The sequence below is a fragment of the Oncorhynchus tshawytscha genome, linkage group LG02 (assembly GCF_018296145.1).
Source record: "Oncorhynchus tshawytscha isolate Ot180627B linkage group LG02, Otsh_v2.0, whole genome shotgun sequence".
In the NCBI taxonomy this organism is placed as follows: Eukaryota; Metazoa; Chordata; class Actinopteri; order Salmoniformes; family Salmonidae; genus Oncorhynchus; species Oncorhynchus tshawytscha.
Genome location: NC_056430.1, coordinates 64,150,608 through 64,166,630, shown reverse-complemented (window position 1 = coordinate 64,166,630; position 16,023 = coordinate 64,150,608). Strand labels below are relative to the sequence as shown.

The following is a 16,023-nucleotide window of genomic DNA, read 5'->3' as shown; positions in this document are numbered from 1 at the left end:
TTCTTCATTTTTTTCCCATATATATCTTAATCTCACTTAGTCTCACTTTCCATCTACAAACTGAATATACTTTCCTGCAACCCGCCTCCAAACGAGCTTCAATGCCATACAACACTCCTTCCGGGGCCTCCAACTGCTTTTAAATGCTAGTAAAATTAAATGCATGCTCTTCAACCGATTGCTGCCCGCACCCACCCGCACCCGCCCACCCGAATTGCATCGCTACTCTGGAAACTACAAATACCTTGGTGTCTGGTTAGACTACACTCTCCTTCCAGACTCACATTAAGCATCTCCAATCCAAAATTAAATCTAGAATCAGCTTCCTATTTCGCAACAAAGCCTCCTTCACTCATGCTGCCAAACATACCCTCATAAAACTGACTATCCTACCTATCTTTGACTTTAGCAGTGTCATTTACAAAATAGCCTCCAACACTCTACTCAACAAATTGGATGTAGTCTATCACAGTGCCATCCGTTTTGTCACCAAAGCCCCATATACTACCCACCACTGCGACCTGTATGCTCTGGTTGGCTGGCCCTCGCTACATATTCGTCACCAAACCCACTGGCTCCAGGTCATCTATAAGTCTTTGCTAGGTAAAGCCCCGCCTTATATCAGCTCACTGGTCACCATAGCAACACCCACCCGTAGCACCCGCACCAGCCACCAATTCTGCAAGTTCTCCCACTTGAAAAGATGAGAGAGGCCTGTAATTTTCATCATAGGTACACTTCAACTATGACAGACAAAATGAGAAAAAAAATCCAGAAAATCCCATTGTAGGATTTTTTATGAATTTATTTGCAAATTATGGTGGAAAATAAGTATTTTCCACCATGTGATCCAGAATCACAATGTGATTTCCTGGAGAAAAGAAATCTCATTTTGTCTGTCATAGTTGAAGTGTACCTATGATGAAAAGTACAGGCCTCTCTCATCTTTTTAAGTGGGGGAACTTGCACAATTGGTGGCTGACTAAATACTTTCTTGCCCCACTGTATTACACTGGTCATCCCCAAAGCCAACACCTCTTTTCCACCCCAGTATCTCTACTTGCCCATCATCAACTGCACATCTATCACTCCAGTGTTAATGCCAAATTGTAATTATTTCGCCATAATTATATGGCCTATTTATTGTCGTACCTCCCTAATCTTTCTACATTTGCACACACTGTGCATAGATTTCTCTGTTGTGTTATTGACTGTACGTTTGTCTATCCCATGTGTAACTCTGTGTTGTTGTTTTTGTCGCACTGCTTTGCTTTATCTTGGCCAGGTCGCAGTTGTAAATGAGAACTTGTTCTCAGCTGCCCTACCTGGTTAAATAAAGGTGAGATCAAAAAGATAAAACAGTATTATGAGGCTGCGTTGAGACAATGACTTATCAATGACCCAAGTCCAGCTCGGTTAATCCCGGTGTGCCCTAGTACGAAGTCCACTGTGTGCAGCTCACCCTGCACTAACATAAATAACATGAGAATATCTACTTCTGCTAAGCTTCCCAGTAAAGCATTGAAAACAAGCAAGCATTACAGAAAAGTGCTCAAAATAGCAAAAGTGCTCAAATTTCTTGTTAATAAACTATAGTTTTGGCAAATCTACTTTGTGCATGACACAAGTCATTTTTCCAACAATTGTTTACAGACAGATTATTTCACTTATAATTCACTGTGTTACAATTGCAGTGGGTCAGAAGTTTACATACACTAAGTTGACTGTGCCTTTAAACAGCTTGGAAAATTCCAGAAAATTATGTCATGGCTTCAGAAGTTTCTGATAGGCTAATTGACATCACTTGAGTCAATTGGAGGTGCACCTGTGGATGTATTTCAAGGCCTACCTTCAAACTCAGTGTCTCTTTGCTTGACATCATGGGAAAAACAAAAGAAATCAGCCAAAACCTCAGAAAAAAACTTGTAGACCTCCACAAGTCTGGTTCATCCTTGGGAGCAATTTCCAAATGCCTGAAGGTACCACGTTCATCTGTACAAACGATAGCACGCAAGTATAAACACCATGGGACCACGCAGCCGTCAAACCGCTCAGGAAGGAGACTCGTTCTATCTCCTAGAGATGACAGTACTTTGGTGCGAAAGTGCAAATCAATCCCAGAACAACAGCAAAGGACCTTGTGAAGATGCTGGAGGAAACATGTACAAACGTATCTATATCCACAGTAAAACAAGTCCTATATCGACATAACCTGAAAGGCCACTCAGCAAGAAAGAAGCCACTGCTCCAAAGCCGCCATCAAAAAGCCAGACTAGGGTTTGCAACTGGAAATGGGGACAAAGATCATACTTTTTGGAGAAATGTCCTCTGGTCCGATGAAACAAAAATAGAACTGTTTGGTCATAATGAACATCGTTATGTTTGGAGGAAAAAGGGGGATGCTTGCAAGCAGAAGTACACCATCCCAACCGTGTAGCACGGGGGTGGCAGCATCATGTTGTGGGGGTGCTTTGCTGCAGGAGGGATTGGTGCACTTCACAAAATAGATGGCATCATGAGGCAGGAAAATTATGTGGATATAGAGTGCCTTGCGAAAGTATTCGGCCCCCTTGAACTTTGCGACCTTTTGCCACATTTCAGGCTTCAAACATAAAGATATAAAACTGTATTTTTTTGTGAAGAATCAACAACAAGTGGGACACAATCATGAAGTGGAACGACATTTATTGGATATTTCAAACTTTTTTAAGAAATCAAAAACTGAAAAATTGGGCGTGCAAAATTATTCAGCCCCCTTAAGTTAATACTTTGTAGCGCCACCTTTTGCTGCGATTACAGCTGTAAGTCGCTTGGGGTATGTCTCTATCAGTTTTGCACATCGAGAGACTGACATTTTTTCCCATTCCTCCTTGCAAAACAGCTCGAGCTCAGTGAGGTTGGATGGAGAGGATTTGTGTAAAGCAGTTTTCAGTTCTTTCCACAGATTCTCGATTGGATTCAGGTCTGGACTTTGACTTGGCCATTCTAACACCTGGATATGTTTATTTTTGAACCATTCCATTGTAGATTTTGCTTTATGTTTTGGATCATTGTCTTGTTGGAAGACAAATCTTCGTCCCAGTCTCAGGTCTTTTGCAGACTCCATCAGGTTTTCTTCCAGAATGGTCCTGTATTTGGCTCCATCCATCTTCCCATCAATTTTAACCATCTTCCCTGTCCCTGCTGAAGAAAAGCAGGCCCAAACCATGATGCTGCCACCACCATGTTTGACAGTGGGGATGGTGTGTTCAGGATGATGAGCTGTGTTGCTTTTACGCCAAACATAACGTTTTGCATTGTTGCCAAAAAGTTCAATTTTAGTTTCATCTGACCAGAGCACCTTCTTCCACATGTTTGGTGTGTCTCCCAGGTGGCTTGTGGCAAACTTTAAACAACACTTTTTATGGATATCTTTAATAAATGGCTTTCTTCTTGCCACTCTTCCATAAAGGCCAGATTTGTGCAATATACGACTGATTGTTGTCCTATGGACAGAGTCTCCCACCTCAGTTGTAGATCTCTGCAGTTCATCCAGAGTGATCATGGGCCTCTTGGCTGCATCTCTGATCAGTCTTCTCCTTGTATGAGCTGAAAGTTTAGAGGGACGGCCAGGTCTTGGTAGATTTGCAGTGGTCTGATACTCCTTCCATTTCAATATTATCGCTTGCACAGTGCTCCTTGGGATGTTTAAAGCTTGGGAAATCTTTTTGTATCCAAATCCGGCTTTAAACTTCTTCACAAAAGTATCTCAGACCTGCCTGGTGTGTTCCTTGTTCTTCATGATGCTCTCTGCGCTTTTAACGGACCTCTGAGACTATCACAGTGCAGGTGCATTTATACGGAGACTTGATTACACACAGGTGGATTGTATTTATCATCATTAGTCATTTAGGTCAACATTGGATCATTCAGAGATCCTCACTGAACTTCTGGAGAGACTTTGCTGCACTGAAAGTAAAGGGGCTGAATAATTTTGCACGCCCAACTTTTCAGTTTTTGATTTGTTAAAAAAGTTTGAAATAACCAATAAATGTCGTTCCACTTCATGATTGTGTCCCACTTCTTGTTGATTCTTCACAAAAGAATACAGTTTTATATCTTTATGTTTGAAGCCTGAAATGTGGCAAAGGGTCGCAAAGTTCAAGGGGGCCAAATACTTTCGCAAGGCACTGTATTGAAGCAACATCTCAAGACATCAGTCAGGAAGTTAAAGCTTGGTCACAAATGGGTCTTCCAAATGGACAATGACCCCAAGCATACTTCCAATGTTATGGCAAAATGGCTTAAGGACAACAAAGTCAAGGAATTGGAGTGGCCATCACAAAGTCCTGACCTCAATCCTATAGAACATTTGTGGTCAGAACTGAAAAAGCGTGCGCAAGCAAGGAGGCCAACAAACCTGACTCAGTTACACCAGCTCTGTCTGGAGGAATGGGCCAAAATTCACCCAACTGATTGTGGGAAGCTTATGGAAGGCTACCCGAAACGTTTGACCCAAGTCAAACAATTTAAAGGCAATGCTACCAAATACGAATTGAGTGTATGTGATCTTCTGACCCACTGGGAATGTGATGAAAGATATGAAGCTTAAATAAATAATTCTCTCTACTATTATTCTGACATTTCTCATTCTTAAAATAAAGTGGTGATCCTAACTGACCTAAGAGAGGGAATTTTTACTAGGATTAAATGTCAGGAATTGTGAAGAACTTAGTTGAAATGTATTTGGCTAAGGTGTATGTAAACTTCTCACTTCAACTGTATGTAGCTTAAGAGACAAGGTTCATGAAATTATTAATTTGCTAGTTACAGATGACATTCATATTCTTACTATCTCTGAAATACACTTAGACAATGCTTTTGATGATACAGTGGCAACAATACAAGGTTATAACATTTTCAGAAAATATTGAAATGCCACTCGTGGAGATGTTGCTGTTTATATTCAGAACCACGTTCTTGCAAAAAATTTTTTAAAGGATCTCATGTTAAATACTGTTGAAGTAATATGGCTACAGGTTCATCTGCTTCACCTAAAGCCCATTATTGTGGGAAGACGCTATAGACCACCAAGTGCTAACAGTCAGTATCTAGATAACATGTGTGAAATGTATATGATATAAACAGAGAGGTATATTTTCTCTGTGATGTAAATATTGACTGGCTTTCATCAAGCTGCTCACTCAAGCTTCAAATTGTAACCAGTGCCTGCAACCTGATTCAGGTTATCAACTACCAGGGTAGTTACAAACAGCACAGGAATGAAATCATCAACATGTATTGGTCACACCTTTACCAACGCTGCAGAAATGTGCTTGAAAACAGTATCCAGACCCATCGGATGTAGTGATCACAATATAGTAGCCATAAATAGGAAAACCAAAGTTCCAAAGGCTGAGCCTTATATAGTGTATAAGCGGTCATACAATAAGTTTTGTAGTGATTCCTATGTTGTTGGTGTAAAGAATATTTGTTTGTCCATGGTGTGTAATGAGTAGCAAACAGTTGTTGCACTTGACACATTTATGAAATTGCTTATCCCAGTTACTAATAAGCATGCACCCATTAAGAAAATGACTGTAAAACTGTTAAATCCCTGTGGATTGATGAGGAGTTGAGCAATTGTATGGCTGAGAGGGATGAGGCGAAAGGAATGGCAAATAAGTCTGGCTGCACAACCGATTGGAAAACATACTGCAAATTGAGAAATCATGTGTCTAAACTGAATAAAAAGGATGAAGAAACTACACTATGAAACAAAAAATGACAAAGAATGATAGTAAAACACTTTGGAGAACCTTAAATGGAATTTTGGGAAAAAAGGCAAACTCAGCTCCATCATTCATTGAATCAGATGGCTCATTCATCACAACACCGACTGATATTTCCAACTACTTTAATGATTTTTTAAATGGCAAGATTAGCAAACTTAGGCATGACACGCCAGCAACAAACGCTGACACTACACATCCAAGTTTATCTGACCAATATTTGAAAGACAAGAATTGTAATTTTGATTTCCATAAAGTGAGTGAGGAAGAGGTGAAAAAATTATCTATCAACAATGACAAGCCACCGGGGTCTGACAACTTGGATGGAAAATTACTGAGCATAATAGCGGACGATATTGCCACTCCTATTTGCCATATCTTCAATTTAAGCCTACTAGAAAGTGTGCCCTCAGGCCTGGAGGGAAGCAAAAGTCATTCTGCTACCTAAGTATAGTAAAGCCCCTTTTACTGGCTCAAATAGCCGACCATTCAGCCTGTTACCAACCCTTAGTAAAGTTTTGGAAAAAATGGTGTTTGACCAGATACAACGCTTTTTTACAGTAAACAGACTTTCAGCACGCTTATAGGGAAGGGCATTCAACAAGAACAGCACTTACACAAATGACTGATGATTGGCTGAGAGAAATTGATGATAAAAAGATTGTGGGGGCTATTTTGTTAGAAGTCAGTGCGGCTTTTGAAAAACGTATGTGTTATGGCTTTACACCCCTGCTATATTGTGGATAAAGAGCTACCTGTCTAACAGAATACAGAGGGTGTTCTTTAATGGAAGCCTCTCCAACATAATTTGGGTAGAATCAGGAATTCCCCAGGGCAGCTGTCTAGGCCCCTTACTTTTTTTGAGTAAAGCCAGAATCTCTATTTTTGGCCGTCTAGCACATTTGGAACAGGGAGTAAAGGGAGCAGGTTTCTGGGCACGATAGCATAGATTCAAGGCATAATGTACAGACAAAGGTATGGTAGGAAGAGAGTACATTGGAGGTAAACCTAGGCATTGAGTAATGAAGAGAGAGATATAGTCTCTAGAGACGTTTAAACCAGGTGATGTCATCGCACATGTGGGAGGTGGAACAACATGGTTGGTTAAGGCATATTGAGCAGGGCTACAGGCTCTACAGTGAAATAACTAACCAGGACAGTAATGGACAAGGCATATTGATATTAGGGAGAGGCATGCGTAGCCTGGTGATCGTATGGGTCCAGTGAGTGGTTGGGCTGGCTGGGGACACGGCGATTCAGACAGTTAGCAGGCCGGGGCTAGCAAGCTAGCAGTTAGCAGGCCGGGGCTAGCAAGCTAGCATAAGGGCCTTAGAGGGACGTCGCGATGGGGGAATATGTCTGTTTTTGCCTCCTAGTGCGGTGACGTCGATAGACCAGTCGTGGAATTAGTAGGGTTCCAAGAAGCAGAGGGGACAAAGTTCAATTGGCAAAATAGGTATAGTGGTCCAAGAAACTGGCCGGTGGATCAACTAACAGTCCAATATGCCATAGATAGCTAGCAGGCCTCAGTTAGCAGAATGGCCCTTCAGGGGACGTCACGTCTGAGGGGCCTGTTGGGATCCTCGGGCAGATTATGTTGGTATTCCAGTTGTGAAGGATCGGCGGGGTTCCGTGCCCCGTACCGGCAGTAGAAGGGGTCCGGATATTGTAACCGAGAAGTGGGCTTCAGGAGTAGCCCTGGAGCTCTAGCCGGGAGATGGTTCTAGCATGGGCTAGCCCCAGGCTAGTTGGTGCTTGCTCCGGGATGGAAACCTTAGCCAGGTGAAGTCAACCCGGGTTGCGGTTAGCTAGCTGCCATGATCCAGAGGAAAGGGTTCAGAGTTTGCAGTAGGAATCCGAGGATATGGAGACCCACCACATTGGGTGAGGAGAGTATTTTCAAGTTGAGGTTTAGGAAAAATATTAAAAAGAATGCTATGAAAAAGATATATACATGGGACGAGACAAGACAAAGACAAAGACGTCTGACTGCTACGCCATCTTGGGTTCCATCAAGTGAATGTATGTAGATGACTCCACAGTACTATATTGAGCCATGACTACATGGAACTCTATTCCACATCAGGTAACTGATGAAAGCAGTAGAATAAAAAAAAACAGATAAAAATACACCTTATGGAACAGCGGGGACTGTGAAGCAACAGAAACATAGGCCACGACAGTTGCATACACACACATGCATATAGATTTTGTGTTGTAGATATGTGGTACTGTAGTGGAGTAGGGGCCTGAGGGCACCCACTTAGTGTGTTGTGAAATCTGTTATGAATGTATTGTTATGTTTTTAAAAGTTGTATAACCGCTTTAATTTAGCCGGACCCCTGAAAGAGTAGCTGCTGCCTTGACAGCAGCTAATGGGGATCCATAATAAATACAAATACAAATCTCAATCTCAGTTTTATACAAAGGAGTAGCCTACTGCTACAATGACACACACACACACAAACACAGTAACGGTCGTCGTATGAAGAAGGTGAGGACCAAGATGCAGCGTGGTAAGTGTTCATCATTATTTTAATAAACTGAACACTAAATACAACAAGGAACAAAAGAAACAACCGAAACAGCTCTGACACCAGTGGCGGTCGGTGCTGTTTAAGATTAGGGAGGACTAGACATTATTCAATTTGTAAATGACTATTGAAGATGAAAATGGCAAGTTGTTTTATGGAGTATCTACATAGGCGTACAGAGGCCCATTATCATCAAACATCCCTCCTGTGTTCTAATGGCACGTTGTGTTAGCTAACCAAAGTTTATCATTTTAAAAGGCTAATTGATCATTAGAAAACCCTTTTGCAATTATGTTAGAACAGCTGAAAACTGTGGTTCTGATTAAAGAAGCAATGAAGCTGGCCTTCTTCAGACTAGTTGAGTACCTGGAGCATGATGTCACGACTTCCACCGAGCATTTGTGGGTTTGATTACAGGCTCAAAATGGCCAGAAACAAAGAACTTTCTTCTGAAACTCGTCAGTCTATTCTTGTTCTGAGAAATTAAGACTATTCCATGTGAGAAACTGCCAAGAAACTGAAGATCTTGTACAACGCTGTGTACTACTCTAAAAATGATAAACTTGGATTAGCTAACATAACGTGCCATTGGAACACAGGAGGGATGGTTGCTTATATTGGGCCTCTGTACTTATATGTAGATATTCCTTTACAAATCAGCCGTTTCCAGCGACAATATTCATTTACAAAATTAACAATGTCTACACTGTATTTCTGATCAATTTGATGTTATTTTAATTGACATAAAATGTGCTTTTCTTTCAAAAACAAGGATATTTCTAAGTGACCCCAAACTTTTGAACGGTAGTGTAAGTTAATACCTGTTTCACTCCGTTTGTTTCCGTTTAAGAAACGATTTAACAGAATTGATGGAATTAACACACCCCTGATCACATGTAAACACGGTTCACTTTCATAGTAGCCATGTTGTATATTCTCCTTTCACCTTTTCCTTTCGATTGTGGACTGCAATCCACAACACATCAGCTGTGGCGAAAAAACCTTTCCAAGCCAAACCATATCATAACCGTTACACAGAGCCTAAATCGTAGTCACCATATAGGTAAAGTAAAGTCCTAGTAAACATAGCTAATATAACTAACACGTTAGTAAACCCGCTATAATCATGCAGTATAGTGTACAGTCAGTTAGCAGTTCAGCAGTACTCCGGTGGGCCCCGGTGGCAATAAATTACTAAAGCCTACCTTGACTTGATTAATTCCAGTTTTGTGTTGGATAGGCATAGCCAGCTAGCTAACATAGCATTCCTCTGTTTGCGCTAGCTGCATTTGCTGGCTAAACAAGTGAACATGAGTAAGTGAAAGTGAAAAAAAAACATGACTTTTCTCTCTCTCTCTTGCTTCTCCTTCATTTCTTAAGAAAGTAATTAGTTTAAAACTAATCGTTCTCTTTGAGTCAACTACTCTCCATATGTTGTGCACTGCAGTATGTAGCTTATGCTTTCAGTACTAGATTCATTTCATGCTGCAAGAGCTCTGATAGATTGGAGGACGTCCTCTGGAAGTTGTCATTATTACTGTTTAAGTCTATGGAAGGGGGTGAGAACCATGAGCCTCCTAGGTTTTTTATTGAAGTCAATGTACCGGCAGGAGGACGGCTGGCTTTTGACTACACCATGGTGCTACCCTATAGAGTGCTGTTGGGGCTACTGTAGACCTTCATTGCAAAACAATGTGTCTTAATCAATTATTTGGTGATGTGAATATATTTAGTACAGTTTAATCTAAAAATGAAACATTTCAAATGTTTCACTATTTTTAGTTTTATGAAATTCACTGAGGAGGATGGTCCTCCCCTTCCTCCTCTGAGGAGCCTCCAATGCAAGTCAAAACTCTTTCTTTACCTCACTCAAACAAACACACACACAGATCAAATCAAAATCTTTCTCAGGTACTGGCTCATTTGCTCCAATCTCCCCTCATACACTTAATAACAAATGTATTTTGTTATTAATAACAAGAATCTCAGAGCACATCAGCAGTCAGGAAGGAGAAAATAAAGATTGCTCTTCCGGCTCTGTGCGGGAGCTCTCGGTTGGTGCAGCAGTTGACAGTGTGTGCAACTGTTTGCAGAAGTCTTGTTTATTTTCAGCGTGCTTAGTTTGTAAAGTGTCGATTGCTGGTGTTATCACTCTAGGTCGTGGTTGTAATCTTTCAGGACCACTCCTGTAATTGATTGTATGAATTAGCAGTAGTTTATGTGTCGGGGAGCTAGGGTAAGTATGTTATATCTGGAGTACTTCTCCTGTCTTATCCGGTGTCCTGTGTGAATTGAAGTATTTTCTCTCTCTCTCTGGAACCCTGACCTGTTCACCGGACGTGCTACCTGTGATTATTATTATTGGACCATGCTGGTCATTTATGAACATTTGAACATCTTGGCCATGTTCTGTTATAATCTCCACCCGGCACAGCCAGAAGAGGACTGGCCACCCCTCATAGCCTGGTTCCTCTCTAGGTTTCTTCCTAGGATTTGGCCTTTCTAGGGAGTTTTTCCTAGCCACAGTGCTTCTACACCTGCATTGCTTGCTGTTTGGGGTTTTAGGCTGGGTTTCTGTACAGCACTTTGAGATATTAGCTGATGTAAGAAGGGCTTTATAAATACATTTGATTTGATTAGTAACATTGTTGCAACGCTTTGACAAACAAACCAACACACAATCAGGTGTAGCAGACAGACAGCAGTGCAACTGTAAGCCTGAAGTCAACAGCTAAGAACTCTTTATTTGCCTGTGGTTCAACACAGAACAAGGTTCACAACACATGACCTTTGATGTCAACATCTCAGAGCAGATACTGAAGAAGACAAGGACATTCTACTAAACTGTATAGCTCTTTTAACAAACAGGGTGGGTCTTCCAAAGTGAAAGTAAACTCTGCTTGCCCTTCCAGAGGAGCGAGGCAAGTGTGAAAATGGCTTGCAAATTCTCTCTCCCCATTGAGGATTTATCCTGTCCTGTGTGCTGTGACATCTTCAGAGATCCTGTTGTCATGTCGTGTAGCCACAGCTTCTGTAAAGCCTGTCTGCAGAAATTCTGGGAAAAGAGCGGATCCCAAGAGAGTCCAGTCTGCAGGAGAAGATCCTCAAGGTCTGGAGCCTCCTAATAACCCGTCTCTAAAGTACCTGTGTGAGGCCTTCTTAAAGGAAAGGAGTCAGAGATCTTCAGCAGGGTCTGAAGTGCTCTGCAGTCTGCATGGTGAGAAACTCAAGCTCTTCTGTCTGAAGGATGAACACGCTATCTGTTTGGTGTGTCGTGATTCAAGGAATCACAAAGGTCATAACTGCATCCCCATAGATGAAGATGCAGAAGATCGTAAGGTGAGCAGCATGTGGTCATTTTAAAAGTCTGCCCAACATTTAGATATTTGGAACTGTGAATTTCTTAAACTATGGATTTAGGGCTCTATTCAATCTGTGTCGCTGAGGCGTTATGAATAGTCCTTCTGTCTATATTCCCGTTAATTCCCACGGAAAGTTTCCACCTTGGAATATTCCCCAAAATGTGCAACCCTGGCGGGAACTATGGAATTTCCATTCCAAATTTTCCCACTCACTCTTTAACTACTACATTACTTCCCCTCGAGCCAGGGCTAATGCTAGAGGATTTTTTGTTTATTTGTTTTGTGGGCTGAGAGGAGATGGCTTTTCATATCAAATCAAATTGTATTTATCACATGCTCCAAATACAACCGTTGTAGACATTATCATGAAATTATTACTTACAAACCCTTACCCAACAATGCAGTTTAAAAATATATATATAATACAAATAATTAAATATTTTAAAAACTAAATAAAATAAAACAAAAAAAGTAACACAATAAAACACAACTATGGTGTTGAATGCTGAGGTGTAGTCAGCAAACAGCATTCTCACGCAGGTGTTTCTTTTGTCCAGGTGGGAAAGGGCAGTGTGGAGTGCAAGAGAGATTGCGTCATCTATGGTTCTGTATGCAAATTGCAGTGGGTCTAGGGTTTCTGGGATTAAGGTGTTGATGTGAGCCATGTCCAGTCATTCAAACACTTCATGGCTACAGACGTGAGTGCTATGAGGCTGTCGTCATTTAGGCAGGTTACCTTGGCATTCTTGGGTACAGCGACTATGGTGGTCTGCTTGAAACACATTAGATATTACAGACTTGTTCAGGGAGAGGTTGAAAATGTCAGTGAAGACACTTGATAGTTGGTCAGGGTATGCTCTGTGTATGGATCCTGGTAATCCGCCTGGCCCTGTGGCCTTGTGAATGTTGATCTGTTTAAAGGTCTTACTCACATCGGCTACGGAGAGCGTGATCACACAGTCATCTGGAACAGCTGGTGCGCTCATGCATGGTTCAGTGTTGTTTGCCTCGAAGCGAGCATAGAAGGCATTAAGCTTTTCCTTCTAACACATAATACTTTATTTGTAACTATCAAAGTAATACAAATACATCCTTTCAGTCAATAGTCAATCATGAGTACAATATAAAATACAGTGTTTCCTTCTAGTAATCTGTTAATAGCACAATTAATCTTGTGCTAACGGCAGTTCACCAACACACAGTATTGGCATGAAACACCTTTAGTAAAGACAGACATGCATAACTAGATCTGTAGCTTTTAAGTAAAACTCCCTAAGAATACTCACAAGCAGTAGAGGCTGGTGGGAGGAGCTATAATAAGACAGGCTAATTTGTAATGGTTGGAACGGAATAAATGGAATGGTATCATCAAAAGTGGAAACCACATTTGACTTCATTCCTTTTATGCCATTCCAGCCATTACAATGAGCTTGTCCTCCTATAGCTCCTCCCACCAGGCTCTACTGCTCACAAGTCTAGCAGATCTTCATTATCCAAAAGAAGAGGAAGAATGCTCTCTGTTATCCTATCCCCTTCTCTTTAAAAAACATTTTTTTACCCCCTTTTCGTGGTATCCAATTGTTAGTAGCTATTATCTTGTCTCATCGCTAAAACTCCCGTACGAGCTCGGGAGAGACGAAGGTTGAAAGTCATGCGTCCTCCGATACACAACCCAACCAAGCCGCACTGCTTCTTAACACAGCGCGCATCCAACCCGGAAACCAGCCTCACCAATGTGTCGGAGGAAACACCGTGCACCTGGCAACCTTGGTTAGTGTGCACTGCGCCCGGCCCGCCACAGGAGTCGCTGGTGCGCGATGAGACAAGGATATCCCTACCAGCCAAACCCTCCCTAACCCGGACGACGCTAGGCCAATTGTGCGTCGCCCCATGGACCTCCCGGTCGAGGCCGGTTACGACAGGGCCTGGGCGCAAACCCAGAGTCTCTGGTGGCACAGCTGGTGCTGCAGTACAGCGCCCTTAACCACTGCGCCACCCGGGAGGCCCCTTATCCCCTTTTCTAATCTGATTGGGCCGCCTCTTATGGAAAAACCCTTCGGTGCAAGCCAAACTCATGACTATTTTCGAAGTGATTGATTGTGAATATAACACTAACCACACTCCATTGTCTCCACTAAATTTAAAGTAATTGAATGTGGATATGACACAAACCAAACATCCATTGACTTCACACATTTTAAAACAGTGAACTGTGGTTCTAAACAGAACCCCCCCCCCCCAAACTTAGACAATAAGCAAAGGTCAACTTCAAGTAACAAGACACTTTTCAATCTCGGTCAACTTTCCCTTTCAGTTCTGTCTCTTAGCAACATTCAACATCAAAAAGGTCATTGGCAGGGAGCAGTGTAGCACGCCTCCACACTCTTGCTCTCTTCTTTAGCCTTAGCAGGTTAACTAAGATGGTGTAGCAGATGGTGCAAATGATGATGAGGATGATGGGACCAAAAAAAAAACATCTTCCATCCATCTTCAACTGTTGCACCAACATGGCCTAAATACCAAGTGAGGGTTCTCCTTACTGCTTCTCCAGACATATTCCAGTCCTTTTTCTCTCCATTCTCCTCTCATTCTGGGCAATACAAAAAAAAACGTTATCCTCCATCTCTCTGGAGTGGTATCGGAGGTGATGTTGACATTTTACAGGATGTTGAAAGTTAAAATGAGAGAGGTCATATTTTCAGAGATGTAATTAGATTGTGTCTCCAGACCCAGGCCCAGCACACAGAGAAGCAGATTAAGAAAGCGGTGAGAAGCTTCACCAGTTCCTACGAGATGAAGAGGCGGCCAGGATAGCTGCCCTGAAAAAGGAAGAGGTGGAAAATAGTTGGAAGGTGAAGAAGAGGATTGAGGAGATGGTCAAAGATATGTCCTCTTTCAGACACTATCACAGCCATAGAGGACAAACTGAGAACTGACGACATCTCATTCTTACAGGTAAAGTTTATTTTACACTAAACTTTAAAAACTACAAATTTTGTGTTACAGGTGTATGGTAAAATAGCATTATATCATCATATATGATCATGCATCATCTTACATTAATTTAGTTAAAAACGTACACTGTTTTTTTCATTCCTCTGCAGACCTACCAGGCCACAGTGAACAGGTAAGTGATCTCCCTCCTGTGACTGTCTCTCTCTTCTCTGTTGGTTCTGAACCCGACCCCACAGCAGCACTAATGTTCTTACAGAGCCCAGTGGACACTGCCGGCTCCACAGCTAGTCTCAGGAGCGCTGATAGACGTGGCCAAACATTTGGGCAATCTGTCCTACAAAGTCTAGGAGAAGATGCAGGGGATTGTTCAATACAGTTTCTTACAGAAAAAATACATTTATGATCTCTGATAAGATTGTGGGTCTGATTTTATGTTAAATATTTCAAATGGTCCCGTATGGCTCAGTTGGTAGAGCACGGCGCTTGCAATGCTAGGATTGGGGGTTTGATTCCCTGGACCACCCATATGTACATGCACGCTTGACTAAGTTGCTTTGGATAAAAGTTTCTGCTAAATGACATATTAAAACCTTGTTGTCTCTGTTCAACTCCTGTGATTCTGGACCCCAACACTGCCCACCCCTGTCTTATCCTGTCTGAGGATCTGACCCGTGTGAGAGTTGGTGATAGAACACTGCAGCTTCCTGACCACCTGGAGAGTTTTGGCTATGTATGTGTTAGGGGTTCTGGGGGTTTCAACTCAGCGACAAACAGCTGGGACGTGGAGGTTGGGGACAGTCACTTTTGGTTTCTAGGTGTGGCCCCCGACTTTGTCAGTAATCATGATATATGGGATGACATCTGGGGTGTTTTGCATACTTGTGGTGTATACGTAGTAATGTCCCCAAATGAGAATGACGGTAAGCCTGGTCTCAAAGTGGTTCAGGACCCCCAGAGGATCAGAGTGCAGCTGGAGAGCTGACGTTCTCTGACCCTGATAATAACACACACCTACTTACAATGCCACTAGTTTTCACTGAGCCACTCATTCCAGTATTTCGTCCATATGAAAGCAAGCTAAAGATCCTACCAGTGAAGGCCTCTGTAACAGTGGCACAGCACAGTTAAAGTTGACACCACCTTGGCCTGTAATTATATACAGTATAATATACCACAATCTCCATCCGTTGAAAAATATTGCTTCAAGGAATCTTTAATAATACCATGGATCTTCAAATGGTATGTTTTTCGACATTTCCAACACTGTTTTTATGAACACACACACACACACACACACACACAAACTGCTGCATTAGACAAGATACAGCGATGGTGCAGTCAGTATGTTGATTGGAGGGCTGAGGGAAGAAGGGACCAGAGGTGCCACACAGGCCCCAGGAT

General features: G+C 42.0%; 1 pseudogene; it reads left to right on the top strand.

The window, feature by feature from the left end:
• Positions 1 to 11,238: 11,238 nt before the first annotated feature.
• Positions 11,239 to 15,604, top strand: LOC112245566 (annotated as a pseudogene).
• The last annotated feature ends 419 nt before the right edge of the window (positions 15,605 to 16,023 follow it).